Source organism: Leptosomus discolor, chromosome 6 (genome assembly GCF_034619465.1).
Source record: "Leptosomus discolor isolate bLepDis1 chromosome 6, bLepDis1.hap2, whole genome shotgun sequence".
Lineage (NCBI taxonomy): Eukaryota > Metazoa > Chordata > Aves > Leptosomiformes > Leptosomidae > Leptosomus > Leptosomus discolor.
In genome coordinates, this window is record NC_141396.1 from 45,286,964 (window position 1) to 45,310,661 (window position 23,698).

The 23,698-nt window shown below is 39.5% G+C and overlaps 1 pseudogene; it reads left to right on the forward strand.

Moving 5' to 3' along the window:
- Window positions 1-710: 710 nt before the first annotated feature.
- LOC104348066 (macrophage mannose receptor 1-like) overlaps window positions 711-23,698 on the forward strand; it is a 46,757-nt pseudogene continuing 23,769 nt past the window's right edge.

The following is a 23,698-nucleotide window of genomic DNA, read 5'->3' on the forward strand; positions in this document are numbered from 1 at the left end:
TGGTGAGACTGCTGGACAGGGACCCTCTGTGACCACCCATTAGTCACTGGTCTCTCCAAAAGCAAATTGCCATGGAGGAGCACAGATGGGTCCAGTCTCTTCCTTCAAATCATTCCCGTCTGTGTGAAGAGACAGAGGCAACAGAAGAGAGAAAAGCACAGAGGTGCTTTAGCTGGTATGCGAGGAAAAGTAGGAAATGATGCTGCACACGGGGTGCAGCACTTATCCAGCCATTCTAATCCATGCACAGGATCTGTATCACTTCGAAATACAAAGTTCAGCAAGGTAATTGGAAAAGTTACAATTATAATTCCTAACATACAGCATCTGTATAAATCTGTTGTGATGCTGGAAATGTTACGTTCTTAGCTGATAGAACTGGATTTTACTTCAGATTCTTATAAAAACAATCAGTATATAAGGCTTCAGTACACAGACACATTGGGTTGTCATACTGGGGTGTGTCACTTCCACGTCACACTAGCTGCATTGTGAAACAATGTGTCACTTCAGATTTGTGAGCTCCAAAAATACCTAATTTTTAATTTAGGAGGGATTTCAATGCTTAAATATACATATTCTCTCTTATTCTGGAATGCCACTGGAAGAAAAGTGTGAATGGAGTTTTTTTCCTCTAAAGTTAAAGCAAGAAATAGAAGGCATGACATAATTTAAGGGTTAAAGATCTTGCGATTTTATATATCCTATGAATGGGAACCTTTTATCATATACCTAATGGAAACAGGGAACTGAAAAAGTCCTACTCAAAGGTAGTGTCAGCTAAAACTAAGCAGCTGCTGACATATACAACATCTTATAAAGTTTCCAACAGTGATGACGATTTCACCCCTCCCCGGGGCAACCTACTCAAAGCTTCTACACCAATAATGTCGGTGTGCTTTGCAATGTCACCAGCTCCCCAGGACAGCTGGGCTGGAGTGGTCAACGGCTATGCTAGTCATAAGCTTTTGGTTACTCCAGAACAGGCTGGCAGTGGCTGTGTTCAAGCTGCTTCATGGGAAGGATCCCTCAAACGCTGGACATGCCAAAAGGGACCTAGAAATCCCTTTGGTGAAGCACTAGCTGGCATGGGTGAAGGACACATGCCTACATCTACTTACAGGATAGACAACTCCACAATAATGCCTCTTCCTGAGCACTGTTTAACTTAAGTTCATTTGTGTCCTGGTTTGGCTGGGACAGAATCCCAGCCCAGCCATGCCAGGCAGGCCGTTAGCAGTTTGGAGTCAGCCAGGGCAGCTGACATGAGTGAGCTACAGGTGTAGCCCATCCCATCATGTCATGGTCATTAGGACAGAGACTTTCTGTGGTGTTCCTCCTGCTCTTCCTCTTCTGGCTTCTCCTGAGAATTCCTTCATTTGTTGGTTGTGATGACTGATTATTCATTTGGCTGAGTATAACTCTCTATATCTCTGTTGGTACTGGTGGTGTTTTATTAAATCTGTTTTGCTTCCTCCCATGGGTTTGCTCTCCTTTTTCTCCTTGCTCTCCTCCCTGGCTGGTGAGGGGCCATCAGGTGATACAGCAGCTGTTACAATGTAGCCCTGGGTACAGGCTAAATGTACACAACTTTCCAAGTTTTAATAATTTATTAATCTGATTTATTATAATTAATATCTAAGCTGTTAACATACAGAATAGCACTAAATTTGCCCATAAAACCCTTGTCAGTACATCTTCCTGTTCAACATAAACTGTTAATTACTGCCCTTACAGACTGACTATGATTCCTTACTATCTAGTTATCCTCTCATGATTAACAAATAGTACCATTTTTCCTACCACCTTTCAAGGAATTCAAGTTAGTCTGCGTGGCTTATAATTCCTTAGTTCCTCTTCTTTCCCATGCTGTTTGTTGTTTTCTGATACGCTTAAACCCTGTCTGGCTTTCATTGGTGTTTTCTGAGATTTGTAACTCTCTTCAAGTACTCCAGTCACTCTTTCAGTGTTAAGACTAATAAAATTAATCCTCTTTTTAAAAATAAACTAATTCTAGTAGACAAAAATTATGTATGCAGTTGTCCTGCAGCCCTAACTTCATGTTTGTTTTTAATCTGTACTGTTGCTTTATGTAAAATATAAAGTTGGGCAGAACTTGTGCAGAACTAATAGATGTTCATGGTATAGGAAATGATCTTGCAAATATTTGCTCATCTTCCATTGTTTACATGCCCCTTAATGAAGCATCTGACAAAATCTCACTGTAGTGAACAGCATACTTTAGATAGTGTATGCATATGTTTTGGTATGAAGAATTAAGCTTATGAATGCAGGGACACTGCCTCATGTAAAATAACTGGGAAAATGTATTCTGCACTGAAGCTTTTGAGAACAAACTTAAGTTTGATAGGCTGTGATGATGCCAAGAAAAAGAGTGAGATCACTAAAAATGCAGGCAGGAGCCCAAGCACATTTTAAATGCACATTAGTTTCATAAATATGGAAATTCAGATAAGTTAAAAGCACTCTGTACATGCACTGATATGAACAGCATCTGCAGAAGTGTACTTTGGATGATGTGCCTACTTAGACGAATGTTTAGAGATAAGCGTTAACTGAAAAAAGTGTGACATTGGCTGCAGAGAATGTGGCCTTGGATAGTCCTTTAGTTAGGACCTGGCTGTGACTTGAATTTGAAGTTCTGACCAAGGCTTTCCAGCTTTCTAGAGGTAGTTCAGACCACCCTAGCAGTTTTTAATGCTGTGTATTGTGACACAACGTCTTGTATCTGAGGTGCATAAAACATTTTTCTAACTGTCAGGCTTCACAACATCATCATTTTGTGCAGATGTAAAAATTAGAGGATGTATGGTTTTATTGGAAAGGAGGGGAGGGCCTGATAGGTTGTGAAAGGGCAGAGCTGGGAATAGAAACACTAACTTTCATGTTTTTCTGTGTCCAGATATGTTGAAAATCAGGGCAGGTTTGGGCAGTGCAAAATTTTCTTACCATGGAGATTCTGGTTTTGTCCAAGGAAATCTGGCTGGAGATGACCAGCTCATTTCACAGCTGTCTATCAAAAGGATGCTTCTACATATAGCTTGTCCCTACATACTTAATTATTTTTCACTTTCTCTTCCGTCCTCTTAACATTCATTAGTTGCAGTTATAGGAATAGCAAGATTTGGATTTGCAAGTTTCTAAATTTCTTCTTTCTCTGTCTTTAGTGAAGAAATTGCTAGGTTTTGGTTAATAATCCAAGAGTGATCCTGGTAATTTTTTTCTGCATTAGATAATTCCTCAGGCTGTTGACACCAGTGGGTGTAACCCAGTTTTCCTCTCTGAAATGTCCAGATTGAGCACTTTTTTTCCTCAAATTTCTCACTTTTTCTCAGATTTGTTTTTAGCAGAGAGCTAAGTAGTATGTTGGGTGCTTCTTCCGTTCTTTATGTTTTGCTTGGGATATATACCCCTATAAAACAGCTTGGTACATTTATGCTAGGCGTTTACTTCTTCCCTGAGAAGGCAGGACTCAACAAGAAGCATTAGATGCCTTCAGCATTTTGTGCTCTGTTCTGCTGAACTCCGTTTTAAGACGGTTACATGATGTCAGCAGTGGCTGCAGATTACTGACTGTCTTGCTTGTAACATCGAAGGTATTTGTAGCAGACCAGCAGTGGGTAGAAGGCGTTGAATCTAAACCCTTCAAAGTTCCTTAAATGTGGTGCCTGGCTTATCTTAGGTGACAACGCCCTCCACCCCTCTTCTTGCATGCAGCAAGTAGGTGAGTTAGAGTGAGGAGGCAAGAGAGAGGCTGACCTAACTGTGTGCCTGTGTCTGTACTAGAGCAGACCTGGAGCCCTGGCCTCAGCTCCCTGCAGCATGTGTGGTTTGCATTGTCAGCACAAACTAGACAAACAAAACCTGTCCTACAAGCATGAGATCTGAAGCATAAATCCCAACCATGTGCTTTTTAAGCTTGCTAGTGGAGCTCGGATGACTGTCTGCCTAAATATGGATTACTTTAGGCAAGGGATAGGTGCCTTTCTCTCCAAAATAGGCAATTCTGCACAAATGGTGTGACCAAAGTAGTGTGTCCAGGGCATGTTCAGGCAAAGTAAGGTGATAGCTTCAGCATTAGGCAGTCCTGAGAAGTAGGCAAACCACTTTCTGCCCCCATAGAGTTATAAATTCAAACCCCAAAAAGAAATGAAAGAAGAACAAATTGCATTGCAGTGGTATTACAATGCTCAGACTATGCCAGGAAGAGCTGTGATGGATTTAGATGCCCTTCATGACAAAGAAATCTGGAAAATATTTCAGATTAAAGTCAGCCCTTAGAGCTGTTCAGAGAGCCGCTTTTACTCTGTATTTGAACTACTGTGTGTTAACTTGCCAGAAAAAAGAAACCTAGCTCTACAGATCTTTTTATAGTTTTGTAGTTAAGAGATTCCTTTGGTAACAGCCCATGTGAATGTCTGCTCTCCTTATCTCCTTCTGTGCTGTTAATGATAAAACTTTCTTCCCTTTTCAGAAAATAAGGTTGATATAACTGCAGTTGAAAGGTGTGTGAGGAGGGGAAGAACTGCAGTGTCTTCCTTGCCTGTTGATGTAAAGAAACTTCAGTTACTGTGCACCTCCCACACCCATAGAGACTGACAGGTAGGTCAGGCCATGAATCAGTTTTGGGGAGCTGGCATTAGGACTCTTCTCAGATGTGAGTTTTCAGACACCCTTGTTACCCATATTTCACATTATGTTCTGGACATCACCAGTCCACATGTAGTAAAGGAAGAAAACAGTCTTAAATACACTTTCTGCCAGCCTTTCTGCTTCAATATGTTTCTCTTAAATATTCAAGTAAAATGCTGCATTTAGATATGGTAGGGAATTAACATAAAGAAAGGGATAAAAAGGTGTAGAAAACTATCATAGAATATCTTGAGTTGGAATGGACCCACAAGGATCATAAAGTCCAACTCCCTGCTCCTCACAGGATGACATAACATTAAACCATAGGACTGAGAGCTGAGAGTTCTGTCCAGATGGTCCTTGAATTTTTAGCCCATAGAAAATATTTTGAAGGATTTCTTTCTGGAAAGTGGTATAGGTTGGTTGTTTTTTTTTTTTTTTTTAAGGAAGGAAGCAGTGATAAAACAAAAGAAGAAAATGATGACTCATCATAGAGATAATATAAAGATCAGGCATTTTTCCTGTTATTTTTATAACTATATACTGTTATCCAGGAAATACGGCTGGACCAGTTATTTTTTTTCTTACACATCCCATTATTTAAACAATAGTTGAAAGATGCATGTTGATTATTTGTAATGATTACTGAGGCTCAGTTAATGAGAAACAGTTAAAGGGTAGTACAAAAGTTGATGAGTGTATCTGTAAATCAGCAGTCGTGGAGCACGCATGGATCTGCTGTACCTCAGCCAAAATATTGAGGTTCAAATGCTCTTGGGTCATCAGCAGGGCTAGGCAATGTCTGCAGGTGTGACACGCACCCTCAGGTGCAGTCTCCCAGATGAGGGCCTTCCTTCCCTCAAATGTGGCACTTGTGACCCCATCACTGCAAATAAGGGCTGAGACCACCCAAGCTCCTGGTGCTCACTCAGACATCTATCAGGATGGTGATCACTTTGTCTCTGCAGTTTACTCTCTTCCTAATAGCACGCTATTCTCATTTTAACACCCATTCTCTTATTGTGGAAAATAAGATAAATTTTCAAGCAGTCAGCTGCTGCTTCTCTCCAAGGAAAGCTTGGCTAGGTCTCAACAACCCTTGCAAGTCCAAGGCTGATGTTGCATGATGGACCTAAATATTTCCCCTTCACAGCAGAGATTTTCAGCCCTCACCCCCACCTCCCGCACGCTCTGGGTCTAGTTCAACCTTGCTATGAGCTGCGTCCACGCACTATGGAAAAAAGGACTCCACCTGTGCTGCCTTAGTGTGCTGAAATGGCTCTGTACAGAAGCAGGCAGACCTAGTGTCAGCTCCAAAGTGAGGGTGGCCCTGCCCAGCTGGACACAAGACCAGAGAGGCCACTACAGGGCATGGGGCCTGACTCGGGCTATTGGTGAAGCTGTCAGAAATCTCCTTCCCCCTTTAATTTTCTCTTGCTCATATTGCAAAGGGTAATTGAGTTTTATTTTTCACCAAATTTGCTTGCTTTTTAAATTGAGCCTGTGTCCCTCTGGTTATATGATTGGACTGAGAAGCTGCAGACCCTTCCCCCCAAACTAGAGTAGCATTAGTGCCCCATGGGGCTAGCAAAGCAGCTGAGAGGCCACTGAAGTGGATGGGCCACCTGTGACAACTTCTCAGTGTCAGTCACTCATCTGATCTCATGCCCTTCCCCAGTGTCCCACAAATGCCCAAGACTTGCTTGTATTGAACTGCATTAACGTGGAAGATAAGGGTTACATCGGTTTAAGATGGCAAATCAATGTCACAATTACATTTCTTTTTATGAGCATATGTGAATGTTGAACTGAAACCTGAAAAACATTCCTTACTTTCTAGACATAGAAAGGTAAACTGGAAAAACTCTGGGGACTACTCTTGGTGAAGGAGAGAGAAGTGAGTCTGGTTGATTTCTGACAACTACCTTCCTATTTTTTTTAACAGTCTCTCACTAAATAATCTGTCCAAGTAATGAATTATACTAATATTTTTTTTCCTGATACCTAATTCTCCCTTTCTAAACTGATTCCATTGTTTCTTTTCCTGTATTTCTTTTGTGAGTAGATATGTAGGTTAATTTATGACCTTCCTTCATGCAGCAGCATTTTATATCTCCGCGAACTGTTATCACGTCCTGCTCCAGTCTTCCCTCCTGTGGACTAAGTTCTTCCAGTATCTCTTCAGAGGTCATGTCATTCTTCTGCATCTTTCTGGGATTATGTTGTTCCTTTAAAGGAGAAAAATTAGCAGGCTGACATTATTTGCGCTTGAAAAGTCTTCTCCCGCTATTGAAAAGTGTTGGGGTTTTTTTTTGTTACAAAAAGAAAACAAATTCCTAAAAGGCACACATAGTAAAGAGCCATTTTAGTTTGTACAGTAGAAATAAGAGAGGAACCTTGCACACAGAAGACCACATATCATTTTATGGATGGAATAATAAAGTGGCAATGTAAAGAACTGAGGTGTTAATTTGGAGTATGTTTAGGCAAGGCCTAAAGATGTTTTAGCCTCAGCTGTCCCTACAAATGGTTTACGAAATGAGGCTGCGCTGATACTGAACACTTCAAGAAGTGAGAGTCTGATAATGATTCAGTGGCTTCCTGTGTCAAATGTGTAAATGTACACCTCAGTCCACAGAATATGTTACTCAAACATGTTTTGGGGGATATTGCCTTATAGAGTTCAAAAGTGAATATATAAATCAGATGGTCCTATGGTCCTATCAGATAATGGGAATTTTGGTCTGAAAGATGTTTCTTGCACTGCTGCTCAAGATGAGATGACCAATATTTGTTAATTGCACCTGCCAAATCTCAGAGTTAGATGAAAGGTAAGAAGATTTTCAGAATTTTTACTTTATTGCTTAATTCAAGAAAACATTTTACTAGTGTTACATTGACATCTTGTTCTTTCTGTGCAAGCATACAATATATGAGAAACAACTTTCTGGTAACCGCTAAAATATAAGACCGTTAACAAAGTCGGTATTAAAGGAATAGCTCTTTGTATCAGTCAAAATTCAGTGCTATTTCTCATGAACTTTTTATCGAATTATGTGATCCACAGTTTTCCTCTCTTTAACCCAAATTTAGTTTATTGTTAAATCTGATTTAAGTATGTATAACTCTCTTCTCCTATACTCTAAGATGTTATGCATCTTGCATAATTTCTAGGAGATTACCATTGATGTAGTGTTGCTACACGAAATTTTTCAGTCCTTCAGTCTGAATAAAAGCACATAAGACGAAGCTGATTTAATTTCAGTACGCATCCTTTCCATGCTCTATTTTCTGTTCTTTCTCAGTGCAGTTAACACTGTTGACTATTTTACCACAATTAAGTTTTGTGAAGATTAAAATAACAAAAACCTGATGTATTTCTGTCTTCTTTGTTGCCCCAGTACTTCACGGTGTTATAATTCCTTTGCATTTTGTTTTCCTTTTTGTTATAATATTTCTATAGATTACATGACTTTTTATTAATATGTAATAAATTCTAGATGCGAAAACAATATGGTCATTTTTATTACTAATTACTTTGTATTGCTGCTAGCATGATACAGGCTAGATCACATGGACCAAATGATTCATCCCATCACAAGTATTCACACAATTTTTTTGTAGAAAATTTAAGTAAATTTTATGGCAATATGGCAATTGGCTTTTCATTACCCCCAAAAAACTTGCTGACATTTTAAATTTAGTTTACTTAGATTAGTACTTCCTACTCTGGATAAAAATAAAGTGCACACTTTTCACGCATTCCTTTGCTAACAGGTGAAGACTGATTTCATAATGCCATATTTGGGAGATTTTTATTTTTGCTTTTAAAGTTCCATTTTACATTTGTTTGTCACTAAACATGCTTTTTGAAAGTCTGTTGTCTGTGTAGTTGTGGGTTGACTCTGGGTGGATGCTGGCTGCCCACCAAAGCTGCTCTATCACTCCCCTCCTCAGCTGGACAGGAGAGAGAAAATATAATGAAAGGCTTGTGGGTGGAGATAAGGACAGGGAGAGATCAATCACCAGTTACCATCATGGGCTAAATGGACTTGACTTGGGGAAATTAGTTTAATTTGTTAACAGTCTAATCAGAGAAGGGTAATGAGAAATAAAACCAAATCTTGGAACACCTTCCCCCCACCCCGCCCTTCTTCCTGGGCTAAGCTTCACTCCTGAATTCTCTCCCTTCTCCCTCTGAGCAGCGCAGCGGGACAGAGAATAGTGGTTGTGGTCAGTTCACATGCTGTCTCTGCATCTCCTTCCTCCACAGGGTGAGGACTCCTCACATTCCTCCCCTGCTCCAGTGTGGGGGCCTTCCCACTGCAGATAGTCTTCTGTGAACTTCTCCAACGTGAGTCTTTCCCACAGGCTGCAGTTCTTCACCAACTGCACCAGCATGGGTCCCTTCTACGGGGTGCAGTCCTTCAAGAACAGACTGCTCCAGCGTGGGCTTCTCTCTGTATGGGGCCACAGGTCCTGCCAGGAGCCTGCTCCAGTGTGGTCTACTCACAGGGTCACAGACTCTTTTTGGGCATCCACCTGCTCTGGCATGGGGTCTTCCACAGGGTGTCAGATGGATATCTGTTCCACCATTAACATCCATGGGCTGCAGGAGGACAGGCTGCCTCCCATGGGCTGCATGGGAATCTCTGCTCTGGCACCTGGAGCACCTCCTCCTTCTTCATTGACCTCAGTGTCTGCAGAAATGTTCCTCTCACATATTCTCACTCCTCTCTTTGGCTGCAGTTGGACAGTTGGTTTTTTTTCACTTTCTTAAATGTTATCCCAGAGGTACTACTGCCATTGCTGAGGGGCTCAGCCTTGGCCAGCGGTGGGTCTGTCTTGGACCTGGCTGGCACTGGCTTTATTGGACACAGGGGAAGCTTCTAGCAGCTTCTCACTGAGACCGCCCCTGTAGCTCCCTCACTACCAAAACCTTGCCGTGCAAACCCAATGCAGTGGTACCCATACATGTAATCTCTGGTAGTGCATAATGGACTTACTGTGTGAGGACATAATTGTGCTCTTCTGAGACTCTTTGGGAACTACTTATTTAGGCAATACCATTTATTCATAAGGAATGCATATAAATCCTTATTTTTTAGAAAACATTAATAAAGAAACAATAGCATTCCTAAAACAATGTTTAAACTTAGTTGTCCCCAGGGAAATTATTCTGTTCTTCCCTTTGTGATGAAGTTGCCTTTCTGTTTAATTACTCCATGCTTTGTGCTTGCTGTCACTAGGTATGTACAAAAGTCAAGAAAATTAATGCAATAGCCACAGTATTTTCAGTCCAAGGGTATGTTTCTCTAAGTTAGCTCTTGTTTTGACCTGTGCAGATTTTATGGTTTGAACTTTTGAACAGAGCAGCTTTAAAATGATGCCTTTATCACCCTGAATGAGAAGGCTTATGAAGGATGGCAAACAGTACCTATCCCCCTTGTTATCCGACCAGAAAAATAGCAGGCTCATTGCACCTCTGTATCAAAATATTCAACTAAATTTGGCACAGCAAGACCAGTTAATGCTATAACCCACAAGAGCAATCCCCCTGTAATCAGTCCCTGATAGCTGGAACTGGTCTGCAAGTGCAGGAGGGCATCAGTTGCTCTCAGTTACTGCAGCTGAGTGCGTGGGGAGACTTATCCTGGTGGAGGCTGCTCTTTCAGCAGAGCAGATCCTAAAGGAACTTTGCTCTTCAAGGATCACAAAGCACTTCATGTGTCTTTTTATGTCACTGTAGCTGTCTGTTACTCATTTAGACTTATCAGATAGGCTGAGGTATAGTGTGCTGTTGATATTGTGCTGCTCTTTTCCCCTTATTTTTGAGTGAGTAGAAGTTTATTGAACTTGGTAGGTTCTCCAGGGTATCCTTAGCAAGTAAAGGTTTATGCTATTGGTAATCTCTTTATGAGATTAGTGTCTAGGATGTAGGTCTAGCAATTGAATTTGAAGTTACAGAGAATCGACTGAATTCATGCCAGGGAGTACAACTTTGCTTTCAGCCCAGCTTATGACTTTCCAGATTGGCACTGGCCAACCTGCATTTCATGGCTGTGTGTGGCTTGCAATTGTGCTACATCTGTGAGCAGTGGTGAGATGAAGGTACCTGATGCTGCCAGATTTCTGAAGTGCAAAGAAGCAAGAAGGCAGTGCCACCTCCTTGCTCCCTGAGGTATGTGTCTGGTGGCTCATGGTGATCATGAGGTGTCAGGTGCAGGTGATGTAGTGAGGTTCACTCTTCTGGCTTTGCTCTTGCTTGGAGGCTGGTCTCAGGGATTTTGATGGCCTCGAGCAGCCCTTCTTTCCAGGAACCAGCACAGCACCCCGTAATTCACAGTTCTGGCCGCACAAGGTGTGTTTGGAGTATCAAGAACGCAGTATGAATTGTTCAGATTTTTAGCCCTCAAACTGGTCTGCAGCCTGGCTGAAGGAACTCCCATCAAGTGCTTGTTTTTTCTTAAGGAATCAATGTTTGGTTTACTGCCAGGCTGCAGTTGCCTCTGCCAGGAGCAGAGGAGGGGGAAGAAAAGGGACCATTCCCTTTTTGCTTTTTTGTTATTGCACAATGTCCAACGGAGAAGAAAGTGGAATTCCTCTTGGCCCCTGCTGTACAAGCTCCAGAATAAAACAAGGCTGTTAAAACTCCTGACAATATAAATGACAATGTGTCTGTTATACAAAAGCCACTTGCTGTAAGGAAATACTGTCTGTCTAAGACAAATCAGTTCAGGCCAAAGAAAACCTTTGCTCTTTCTAGGCAAGATCTTTGACAGCTGATTAAGAGGCTTATGGTTGTGTTTGTTTTTGGTTTTGTTTTTGGTTTTTTTAAGTTCTAGAAATGTCTTTTCCAGAAAAGCTGTTGACTTTATTATTGTTAGTATATTTTGTCATCATCTGCAAAACGAAAATTCAGTTAACTTTGCCCATAACTTCCTAACATCTGCACCTAGCATTTCCTTGTCATTTCTTATTTCACAATTCAATTTCTCCTTTTTATTTTAATCCTGTAGACTTTCTCAGGGAACTAACTCTCTTTCTTGCATTGTCTTTCTACTAAGCAGCCAAGTAGGAACAAATCCTGTACTTAGGAAATGCAATTTTGGCAACAAACAGGAGACGATGCCAAATTTCTTTGCTATCACATCTTTGCTACAGGTGCTGAACAGATATGTTACTGCACTTCAAATAATATTTTCCCACCACAGATTTCTTTTTCCATTTTGCAATTTTTCTAAACAAACAAGAATATTTCCATGGTAAAAATCTACTGTAATAAAGTCAGGCCTTTATGCAGTCACAGGGACAGTCTATGTGATTGGGAGAGGAGTGCTGTTTCTTTCAGGTTTCCACATATAGGTTTGGAAACCAAACTTCTGAGTGCTTGCTCTGTGATCTGGATGAGATATGTGGCATTTCCTGACATTGTGGCTGGCTCTTGGTATGACTGTCTGACAAGGCTGACCTATCTCACAAGAAACATGCATTCTTTTTAAAATGAGCCATTTTTCAGGTAGCTTTGGGTGCTGATCTCCTAGTTGCATTTATGCAGAAATGAAGGTCAGTAGGGCAATAGCAATTTCATTTAGAAATGAAGAAATTTTTATAATTTCCTGCAGAGTGAATTTCACTTAAATCTTCTAAAATTCAATCCTGTCTCATCTCACACATGAAAATATGAGACTGACATATTTTCCTGATGGTATTTTTTCACTGTGTAATTAAAGTAATTAAAAGCTGAGCCTGAATTTCTGTCTTTGGTATTTCACTACTGGTGTGATTCCATGAGCTCCCCAGATGTCTCTTCAGGATGCAGGAAAATATTGAGATGTAACCTTCTGTGTATCACCTGATTTCCCAAGGTGGCATGGTTTGCCCTCAGAGAGAAGGCATTCTTTTTTGAAGGCAAAATTTGTGCTGTGCGGTCTTGGGTTTTTTTTTGAAATGTGGCATGTGACAGAATATTTCCCTATTTAGCACTCAGAGATCTCTATCCAACCACTCAGCCTTCAAAACTGAAGAAGACCAGTCACTGTCCTCTCTTCAGCAGGACTTTATTGCCAGCAACTCTCATAATACAGCTTTTGGTGAAGGGAGGAAAAGAAAACAGCATTTACAATTGTTATCCAGGTTCTTGCTTGTTCTTTCTCTTATTCACAGTGCTTTGCAGTTGGCAGGTAAGTGCCTCCCGCTTGCTCCTGTGAAGGTGTCTGAAAGTGCTTCCGTGTCCTCTGGCATTTCTGGGTGATTTATGGTTCTCTGCCAGTGTCTATATGAACATTATTACTTTGGGACATATAGATGTCTTGCCTCTTAACGTCAGGCAAGCGCAGGATCTAACAGAAAAAAAGAAATGGATAGAGAAGGAAGCAAAGTCTGAATTCTTAATGGCTTTATTCATATATAGTGTCACTATTATTTCAATAACCCCAGATCAGACCTAAGAAAACCATGAGATAAGTTTACATGTTTATTTTTTATTTCTTTTCTTCTGTGTCCCAATTTTTGAGCTGTTGGTGTCTGGGTAATGATTAGAAAAATCAGGCAGGAAAAACTTCAGGAGTGGTGAAATGTGGAATTAGTTGTAGGACATTAAGTTGTTCACAAACGGTGGCTGTGCAAGCCAGTGAGACAGTGTTTATAAAGAGGATTGATTTAATGCACTGTTTTGAACAAACTCACTGAATTCACTGGCATTGATAAAGTAAATGAAATAAAATTCTTGTGAAACAACTTTCCTAAACCCAACTTTATTGTAGAATTGCAATGACAACAGTACTGTCATCCTTTTAGCTACACTTCTATTGTAGGTCTCAAACAGATGGCTTCTGGAGATGTGAATGCTTAAGGTTAAATCCTTTTACTTTGTAACTCCTGTGTAAAACTGTTATGAATTGCCTCAGAGCATGTGGTGGGTTTTTTTGATTGCCCATTGTATCACTGCAGGCCAGAATAATTATTTTCAGTGTACCGTATGCTATCAACTTAACTGTTAAACATTTTGCAGATTTTTAATGAAAATTCTTTTGTTTTTAAAATACATTTTAATTAAATATGACACCCAGTGATCAAGAGATGTATCAGGGATCAAAATTGGTTGTGAACCCCAGAAGCTTTGGAGGGAAATAAACCAGGTGGTCACAAAGTACACCACAAAGCAGCAGAGAAAATTCATAGATGTAATTCAGTGCTGCTACTGATAAACTCAGTGTAGGACTGAAATTAGCTCATCTACTTCTACTTTAGTAGAAGTTGGAGCTAACACTGTAGACATGCTCAGAGAAACTACCTGGGGAGCTAGGGACTCGGTTTCTGGTACAGGTGAACCTTCTGACTTCGACCAGCCTTTCCACATTGCCAAGTGGTGTCAGATGCCACTACTAGCCAGTCCTTGCTATGTTCTCAGACTGTGACTGGTTTCCCAATGTTATTCCTAGTTTTACATTGCAATGGCTCATACTGTGGGTCTTGCAGGTCAGCAAGGCCAATGAGCCCACAGTACCCTCTGTAAGGCCCAGAGGTGTTCACTCACATTTATGCAGTGAAAAGGAAAGGAAAAGTGAATTTGGGAATGGGGACACAAATGGCTTAGCAAGATGGCTGTGACCCCACTAGGAGATCTGTAAGATCTGGAAGGGTGAGATCAGAGGTTTACAAGGCCATGCACCTGAGGATAGATGGAAACAAGGCAGTGGTAATAGCAGTGTGGTTGAGGGAATTCATGTCGCTGATGTAAATCTGTCCAACAAGCTGTGCTCAGCACTGCTGACTGCCAGTAATCTACAGTATGGTGACATAATAATGAAATACATATCCTATTGTCTACTTTATTGCTTCTTAACCAGTAGAATGAATGTTGTACTGGACTTTGTTCAAAAACATCATGTTTTTATCTGATATACAATGACTCCTTGTTCATGTGAATGGGAAGCAGAATCATGTCATATATCCACTATGCATATATTCTATATTAATGATTTACTATGTATTGTTTTGTTTAACAGACATCGAAACATTTTTAGTATACTATAAAGTCAACAAGCTCTGTCTTCAGGTGTCTATTGCGCAGTCAGTTAGAACTGCCACTTGCCATCAAGACAATGAATCACAAAAATTCAGGTGGATCACTGATCATCAGCTTATGAGTGTGAGACTGAACCTATGCCTGGGGGTGCTGTTTAAGGAGGATCAGGCCGTGATCACCCTGTATCCGTGTAATCGAACAAGTGAGCTCCAGTGGTGGGAATGCAGAAATGAAAGCCTCCTTGCAATCCACGGAGAAGATTTGTTCTTCAGTCCTGGCAATGAAGAACATGATAATGTTTTGTTAAAGAAGGGGCTGAGTGCGAAGAATAAGTGGAAGATCTATGGGGCCATGAATGTTTTATGTTCCCAGGGATATGAAGGTACAAAAAATTGATTCTTTCATTCTTTGCACTAATTTCTTTGTGAGTATTACAGTGGTTTAGATCTTTGGCTCTGACTAGTCTGTGTCCTTCTGTGACCATCAGACTTTTAGAAAATCAGTGTACTGAGGGAGTGAATTTAATGTTGCATTTATGGCCAAGTATGTATTAATACATATTATAAATATGGATGTATTTATATATTATATAATATACACAGTATTTTAGTATACATTTTATAGTATATTAGTATTAAAAGTATTTTCAGTATTACATATACTCTCTGTATATTCTCTAAATGTATATTATATATTAGTATATACATATACACATGCTTACTTACTCTTGTACTATGTATAAGTATTCTCTAAAGTCACTATTGCTCACCATACTGTGTCACTACACTGTTAAGAGAGAGTATAAACACTGATAAGTTTCTTAGCATAGAAATGAAATCACATCCTCAAGAAAGAAGCACAATATGGGTGAGCCGAGGAAGGGCTGGAAGTATCCATGTAGGCAGAGGAAGTGTGGCTTTTGTGACTCAGCAGATGAGGATGCTCATGGAATAATTATAGTTACCAGTGCAATTACCTTTTGTGATTAGCTGATTGTTCTGAACGGCTTTCCCACATCCAGAATGAATGTTCTAAAAGCCACCGCGCAGGATTTATGAAGTATTAAACCATGAGCCTTGCATGCGGGAGCTGCTCCACTGAATGTGAGATACTTAAATGGTCACTGGCATAAAAACAGAGACTGACTGTCTAACCTGATGTTTACTTTTTGCAGGAAGTAGGACTTCTAAATGTTAGTTCCTCCTCTTGCACATTGTATATAAATTTTAACATTTTTAAAATAGGAGCATCTTAGGGTAGAGTTCTGGGGCCTTAAGTTTGTAAAAGCATCTTGGTAAGAAAAAATCTAGCTGTAGACTTCATCTGTGAAATATTACTTTACATCAGAATAGTGCTGCTCTAAAACACAAGTCAGCAGCTTAGGTCTGAAAAAGTGTTGAAATGAAATCAGGTATGGTTATGAGACAAGTCACACGGAAAGCACTTTGAGATGCAATTCATCCATTAGCACAGGCTTGACGTTTTTCGCAGCTTACGTTAATTTATTATTTTCCATACTATATAATTTTGTCTTCTCAGAGACCTTTACACTGCTAGGAAATGCTTTTGGGGCACCCTGTGTGTTCCCTTTCATGTACAATAAGCAGTGGTACGCTGAGTGCACAGGCGCTGGCCAGTCCGATGGCTGGCTCTGGTGCACAACCACTGCAGACTATGACGCAGACCAGCGATACGGATTTTGCCCATCAAAAGGTAAGTTACCTGTTCCCATGCAGTTCCCCTCAGTGAGGTATTGGCAAACCAGCACTAGCAGAATATGAATATCTTTATAATAATGCAGATTACAAGAATGTATTTTAGTATGTGATGTATTGCCACATCCTGCAGCTCTCTATGCAAGGAAATAACACGTTGCGTAAAGATGTGGGGAAAAGTGTGATTGAAGAGTAAAACAGCATGCAGTTCCCACTAATTGTGGGGGTGTTGCTGAGCAGCACAATACTTTTGAGCTCCTCGCTGTTTCCCAGCCAGGATGGGTGTTGCCACTGTTGCACAACCCTTCTCTGAGGACCCCCATTGCGATGGCTGTGGGCACAAAAATGGGTGCTGTAGGAAGATTAATGATGAAGTTAACATTTCAGTCTGCATGATTCTCATGTGAATATCTTTTTATTGAAGTAGAACGTTTCCTTTAGTCCATGCTATTAAACCTATTCATATTGCCTGGGAAGCAGTCTTTTCACCCCTTCTGACAATTGCCTCCCATCCCTGGCATTTCTCTACATTGTCTATCACTTCCTGAAAACTGCCTTCCATTTCTGTGGCCAATTCCCTCTCCACCTCCCTTTATGGCCTTACTCTTGACAGAGGAGCTTTGCATTTATGGCATTGAAGACTCCTCCTGACACTTCTCAGCTTTTCGCTATATTCCTCCCCATTGCTCCTGTTTGACAATATATCTTTTATTACTAAAATGCCTCTTTACTCCAGTTGATTCAAAATGTGCTTTTGGTGTGGTTCAAATCCATAGTCAAATATGCTTTCCAGGTCCCTACAAAGATACTATGACACTGAGCCCAAAAGGCATGTAACATAAGGTGCATGAATAATTTTCGAAGCTTTTGAAATACAGTCCAAGCTCTCAGTTCTTTTTTTTTAATTCAACTTCCTACTGACTTTTGGGAATAATCAAATATCTGCTTCAATTTTCTATTGTGCTTGATTGAGCGCATATAGATCTTCAACTGACCAAAGATGCCAAGACAATCAGAACAGGAGCACAATGTAGCTCAGCACCGTTGCCATGCCCAGGCTCTGAAGCTGTGTGACAGGCACTTCCAGAAGCTCTTTGAAAGAGGGGATTTATCTAAGAACTGTTTTCACACAAAATTCAGGTATAGAGCTGGTTCTCGCAGCTCTCGGTGGCAATGGCTGTCCAGAAAGCGAAGGAGGAGATGTTGCATATCTTTTTATAGGTTTCACCTAGGAGTTCTGCCACAGCACTCCATGCAATATCTTATTCTAAGCAATCACTTCCCTTGTATTAATTCCTGAATTATGTATCTTCATGGAACAGGAGGCAACATTTGCCAGGTCTACCTGTCAGTTTACAGGCCTTAACTTCATCCTCCCCCACATGGTTGTAATATTTTCAGTGCCCTTGAAAGAACAGTGCAGGTGACAATTAATGAGAATGCCATGCACAACGGGAACCTGTAACTCAGTTTTCTGTGGGTGAGTTACTCTAACCTCCAAAATAATTATTTTCTCTACAGATAAAGACAACACCTGGACTACAGATCTGTTAACAAATGCCCACTACCAAATAAGCTTTGAATCAGCTCTCACGTGGCACCAAGCCAGGAGGAGCTGTCAGCAGCAAAATGCAGAATTACTGAGTATCACAGACATTCACGAACAAACATACCTTAAAGGTAAGGAAGTAAAGCAAACCATTGCTTACGGTCAGGATCTGTTCAGTCCATCATCACAGCTAAGGGACTGTTTAGTATGGTTTTGGTTAATGTCTATGGAACTAAATATGCATTGTTAAGTAAATAAAATCTTTTAGAATTTGGAAGTTCAAATCAAAATCACTGCCAAGGTTAAAGAGCATTCCAGCATTCTGCAAGTTTAACAGGATAAAGTGTAAATACCTTGACTTTCTATTTTAAAATATTATCTTACATTAAAACTTTGTTGTTGGGCTTTTTTTTTAAGAGGGAAAAGGTTCTGAAAAGTAATGAAAGTTTCATTTTTTGTCAAAAAGAACCTTTAAAAAAAGAAAATAAGAGGAAAGAGGTATCTTTGTGCCAAAACAAAGATGTGTTTTGTTTAACCTATTCTACAGAAACATTTTCATTTTGGATATAGTCTGTGGCATCTCATCTGTGCTCATTTTGCATCAGGTGATAGAATAGGGGGGGTGTGGTTTTTTGATTTTTACAGTAATCAAAACTTTGGCATATTTCAATTTGTCAGGTATCTCAGTATCTAAATATATTTGTGGTTAGATGTTTAAGAATTGTAAGTCTTCCTAGAGACATTATTAGTGACTATCGCTTTTGGCTATTTAGAGTTAACAGAAGGTACAGATTCTGCATTGTGGATTGGACTCAGCAGACTGGACTTGAGGAGTGGATGGGAGTGGATTGGAGGCAGCCCTTTCCGCTACTTAAACTGGGCTCCAGGTAGCTGTGACTTTGATTCTGTATTTCCAAAGAAAAAAATATACGTACCTCAAATACTGCTTTAAATTCTATTATCAGATAGATATGCCATGAGATATGTATTGTAGCTTTTCTTGCTTTATCTTTAGAAAAAGCTTTTTTTCTATCACAATACAAGCTAGAAACTTCTATATATTGCAAAAATATTTTAGCTCTGAAAGCAATACTGTCTTTCTCAAAAGATATACCGTCTTCCATTTCTTGTCTCTAGCAACAAAACTGTGAGGGAGTTACATGCTCACATCCACTTAAATGATACTACATTTCATACCAACATTTCCACTACCAGAGTGCTACCTAAGTTCTTGCCAAAGCTAGGAAAGACGTGATCTTTGGGGCTTTCGCTTCAGCCAGGAGTGATTTCTTCTGTGCATTTTAGATCTTAGAGCTTTATTTGCCCTTCAGGAAAGTTCATTTTTTTTTTCTGTATCTTTCCCAAAGGAAGCCCCTCTCCAGAATCTGGAAAACTCTATGCGGTTTTGAATCCTGAAACAAAAGCTAAATGGCAAAATTGGGAATGTGATCAGAAACTTGGTTACATTTGTAAGAAAAGAAATTTTACCTTGGTTCCCTCAGGTATGTTGATACATGCTGGTAATTAAAAGTAGAAGTTGTTACCTGAATTGCTTGGCATTCACATTGACAAAGATGAGCAGGAAAATTTTATTAGAAATAGAAGTTATTTCTTGTTTATCTGGTTTGCTTTCTACAACCACTGCACCCTTTCTAGGCTGATCTTCAGTCCCACAACACACAGAATGAAATAGGTAAAAGCAAAGAACATCCGACTTGTCCTGTCTGTCCACGTTTTGGAGGTCAGATCCCTCTTTTGAATACACACCCTACTGAGCATGAAAAGGAAGAATAAACCAAAAATTATTTTTCAGAAGAGGGATGCTAGTAAAATTAAGCAAAATGAAGAAAGATTGACACATGGCAAAGATAAAGATATTTTAAGTATATAAAGATTTCCCTGTTGGTGTTTCCCTGTGTATATATCTAGTTGTAAACCTGTGTAGATGACTTTTTCTCTATCAATATACTTAATCTTTTAAAAATTCATAAGCATTCTATGTTAGGTGCAGATAATTTCTGATTTATCTGACAAGTAAGTACTAAGTAACACAGCAGCTGTTAATACTAATACTTTAGACAGACATTTGACTATATAAAGTACCTTAACATTTGTGTTAAATAATATTTCTATTAGAAAGCTTTCCTTTTCCAAGCTAAAAAATGCCAGATTCAGCATCATATTTATGTTTATTTTCAGCATGATGCCCCTGGCATGGCATTTGAACTCCTCTCAAACACTGATATTTGTTCCTAGGTGACATTGGGTCTATTACTTGCCCAGGTAGATGGGCATCATATGTAGATCATTGTTACAAGATCTTCAGGGATCCCAAAGGATGGGAAAAAGCTTTGACTTCTTGTCAGAAGGATGAGAGTCACTTGGCCAGCATCCAAAGCCTTGAGGACACAGCTTTATGGTGTCTCGGCTTGGGTACAGTGAGTGTTTCCAGGGGAACTTTGGCTTTGTCTGCATGTAAGAAGCACCAGCTAGCTGAATTGAGATGTAGTGATTGTATTAACACAAGATACTGTGGCCAAAAACATGCAAGGAGACAGAGGTCCACTAGCATTAGGTTGGTCCAGGGCTGTCCTTTCTGCTTCAAAATGGGTGCTGCCTTCTGTGCTGCAACTTGCAGAGTTATCTGTCTTGTGCTTTGCTTTGCCTGAAGGTAGAAGGATATCAGCCATTTCAGCTAGAAGCTTTTTTAGTAAAAGGATTATGAAATACAACTTCCACTTTGAAAGCGTGCTTTTTATGGAAAAACAATGTATTTGTACTGCTTTCTGTGCATTTGGGGAACATACAACGTGGCTATAAATCATCATCTGTGTCTTGTGGTCAACCACCACCCAGATCAGCAAGTTCACAGGTCTCTGCAGAAGTGATGGAAGAAACCTACTAGAGAAAAGTTTAGCTGTCTACTCTGACAGATGGAAAAGATCAGAAAAGCTAGCCAAGGTGGTTTCCAGGTAGCAAGCTGTGGAATTACCTGGGCTGCCTAAAGAGCTGTACTCTGGTCACTGGATCTAAAATGTCAGTGTGGTCTTGTCATGGCCTTTTTAATAACCTGGCATAAACGTGAGGAGTCTGTAGGCATGTTGCTACTTTTTGCCCTTGTTAACTATTGGGGGTTTTTTTATGCTTAGAGATAGTGAAAGCCTTCATTAACTATTGAAAAAGTGAAAGATATTCAAGACAGAAAATTTTTTTCTTCAGAAGGAATAATTTGTCTGCTTAGTGACCAACCATACACAGAGATATTTTTGGTTTTTTATACTTTTTGATTCTGGTATCATACCCCAGTGAGTAACTACTGAACAAATTGTGAATATCCTTTTGTATCTTCTTTTTATTTTTTTCCTCTCTTCTTTTTTTTTCCCCTCTTCTTTTTTTTTTCCCCCTCTTCTTTTTTTTTTTCCCCCTCTTTTCTTGAATGCTGCCTACATTTACCTTTCTTTTTCCTTGCTTTCCTTTCATTAAGAATGCTTAAAACCATAGGATCATACACTGGTTTAGGCCACAAGGAACCCTGGAGCTCATTTGGCCCAGCCTCAGCTTGGAGCAGGGCCAGCCTCCAAGTTAGACTGCTTGCTGACCACCTTCCCCTGCTAAGTTTTGGATATTGCTGAAACTGACTTTACAATTACCCAAACAATTGATCCAGGGCTGGGGGGCTGGGCTTAAGGGGTTTCTCTGCTTTTTTAATTTTGTGAAAAAAGCTTAAAACATTCAAGCTTCAAGTTATAAAAAATTTTAAAATCTGACCATTGCAACAGAACCAAAGTGTAACTATTCACACAGTTCTATCATACCACCAGACTGCATGAGCATTAGGCTGGTAATTTACTCTTCTCCCACTGCTATAAGGAAGAGAAGCAAAATTTTTAATCCAGTGCAGGGATTCATTACAGCCTAATTTTCCAAAGCATACTGTCTTTATTCTAATATCTATGTGAAAATATTAATTTATAAAATGAACATGCAACACACTAAATAGTTTTAAGTTTCATAAAGTTATGAAAGGGATTATATGTTCTAGAGCTTGAGGGTGCTGTGAAAAGGGTGCAGTGGCATAAAAGGTCTTTTCTAGTTCTGTGTTTCCATGTTTTAGAGCCAACAGACAAGCTAAGGATTGGGCTGAATGATCATAAGGTGCAAATGTATTTTGAATGGAGCGATGGTACGTTAGTGACATACACAAAATGGCACCTGGGAGAGCCATCCACCACAAACAACAGGCCAGAAGATTGTGTGCTGATCAAGGGCCAGGTAACAATATTTGATATGTATTTTACATTAATATTGAAACTAACTTCTTAAAAAAAGAATAATGTGCCCCACTAATTCAGCAACTGGCTAGGGTCAGAAAAACGGATGTGGGGACAAAGGATGAGGTTAAATATCACCGTTCACTAAAAAAAAAAAAAAAAAGAAAAAAAAATGAAAGCATTACTGCATCAATGTTGAAAATTTCTCTTTAAGATCATCTGAAAGTCACCAATGGAATTATTAGGGCTATAAAACAGGTTTTGGAACGTAGTTGCAGTGCATTCTCTTGCTCTTTTTCCTCTGGTGGTAATGGTGTCATGTGGATATCCCTGATGCCTCCTTTGTGCCTGCTCATTTGCCCACCCTTGCATGGCACAACTGTTTGCGCAGGGCCCTGTAGAACAGGTCGGCACCAGCTCCCTGCACCCTCATCCCTTCTTATCACCCAGCCTTAGCTGTACTGCTACAGCCTAGTCTACTCTTTCACTGACTGTGAGTAGGTTTATTTTTGTTAGCAACTAGGGGAATTGGATAAGGACAAAAAAATATTTCTCTTTCAAAATGAAAGGAGAAAGAAAATAAAGAGTTTTCATTAGAAAAAAATAAATTACTACTTTTTTTTAGATTATTCATGTTATCTCATTGTTATTTCATTCTTTTTCCTGCCACAGGATGGCTATTGGGCAGACTATGACTGTGAGAAGAAAGCTGGCTACATTTGTAAAAGAAAACCTCTATCACAAATAGCTGGAGAAAAGGAAATTACTGATGCAGGCTGCAAAGAAGTATGAGAGTGTGTGTGTGTACATATATATATATATATATATATATATGGAACATCAGTTTCCCAGATCAAATAAGTACCTTGTCTGGGAATCATTCAGAATACTTTCAATTATTTAATTTATTTTTATTTATTTTTTATTTAATTAATTTATTTTTATTTAATTTATTTTAAATTATTTGCATATAGGTTTTTTGTTTTTATTTATGGTGAATTTTCTCTCTCTCTCAGTTACTTCAAACTTTAGAAAGCCATTTATAGACACTGCTTAGAAAGAATCGGTAATTTCACCGCAAAAGATTTCTAATTCATAAGATTCATTATTATTGTTCTTCATTATTTTTGAAATTATATAGCTCACTTAATACATGATATCACAATTACTTAAAAGTTATACGGAAATCCTAAAATCGTGTTACAGGGCTAGAGAAGATATGGGACCTACTGCTACTTTATTGGACATGTTCCAGCAATATTTTCAGAAGCAAACACCACTTGTGAAGGAGAAGAAGGTTACTTAGCCACAGTTGAAAGTAGGTAAGATAATGACTTTTCCTTGGCTTTTAAATATGTAAAGATTATGTGTTCTGAAATATTCCTAAAACTATGAGTCTAACACAACATCAAACAGCAAATTATCGAAGTTACAGATGAGGTCTATAGTTGAACAACAAAAAAGTATTGCTTTTGTTTGT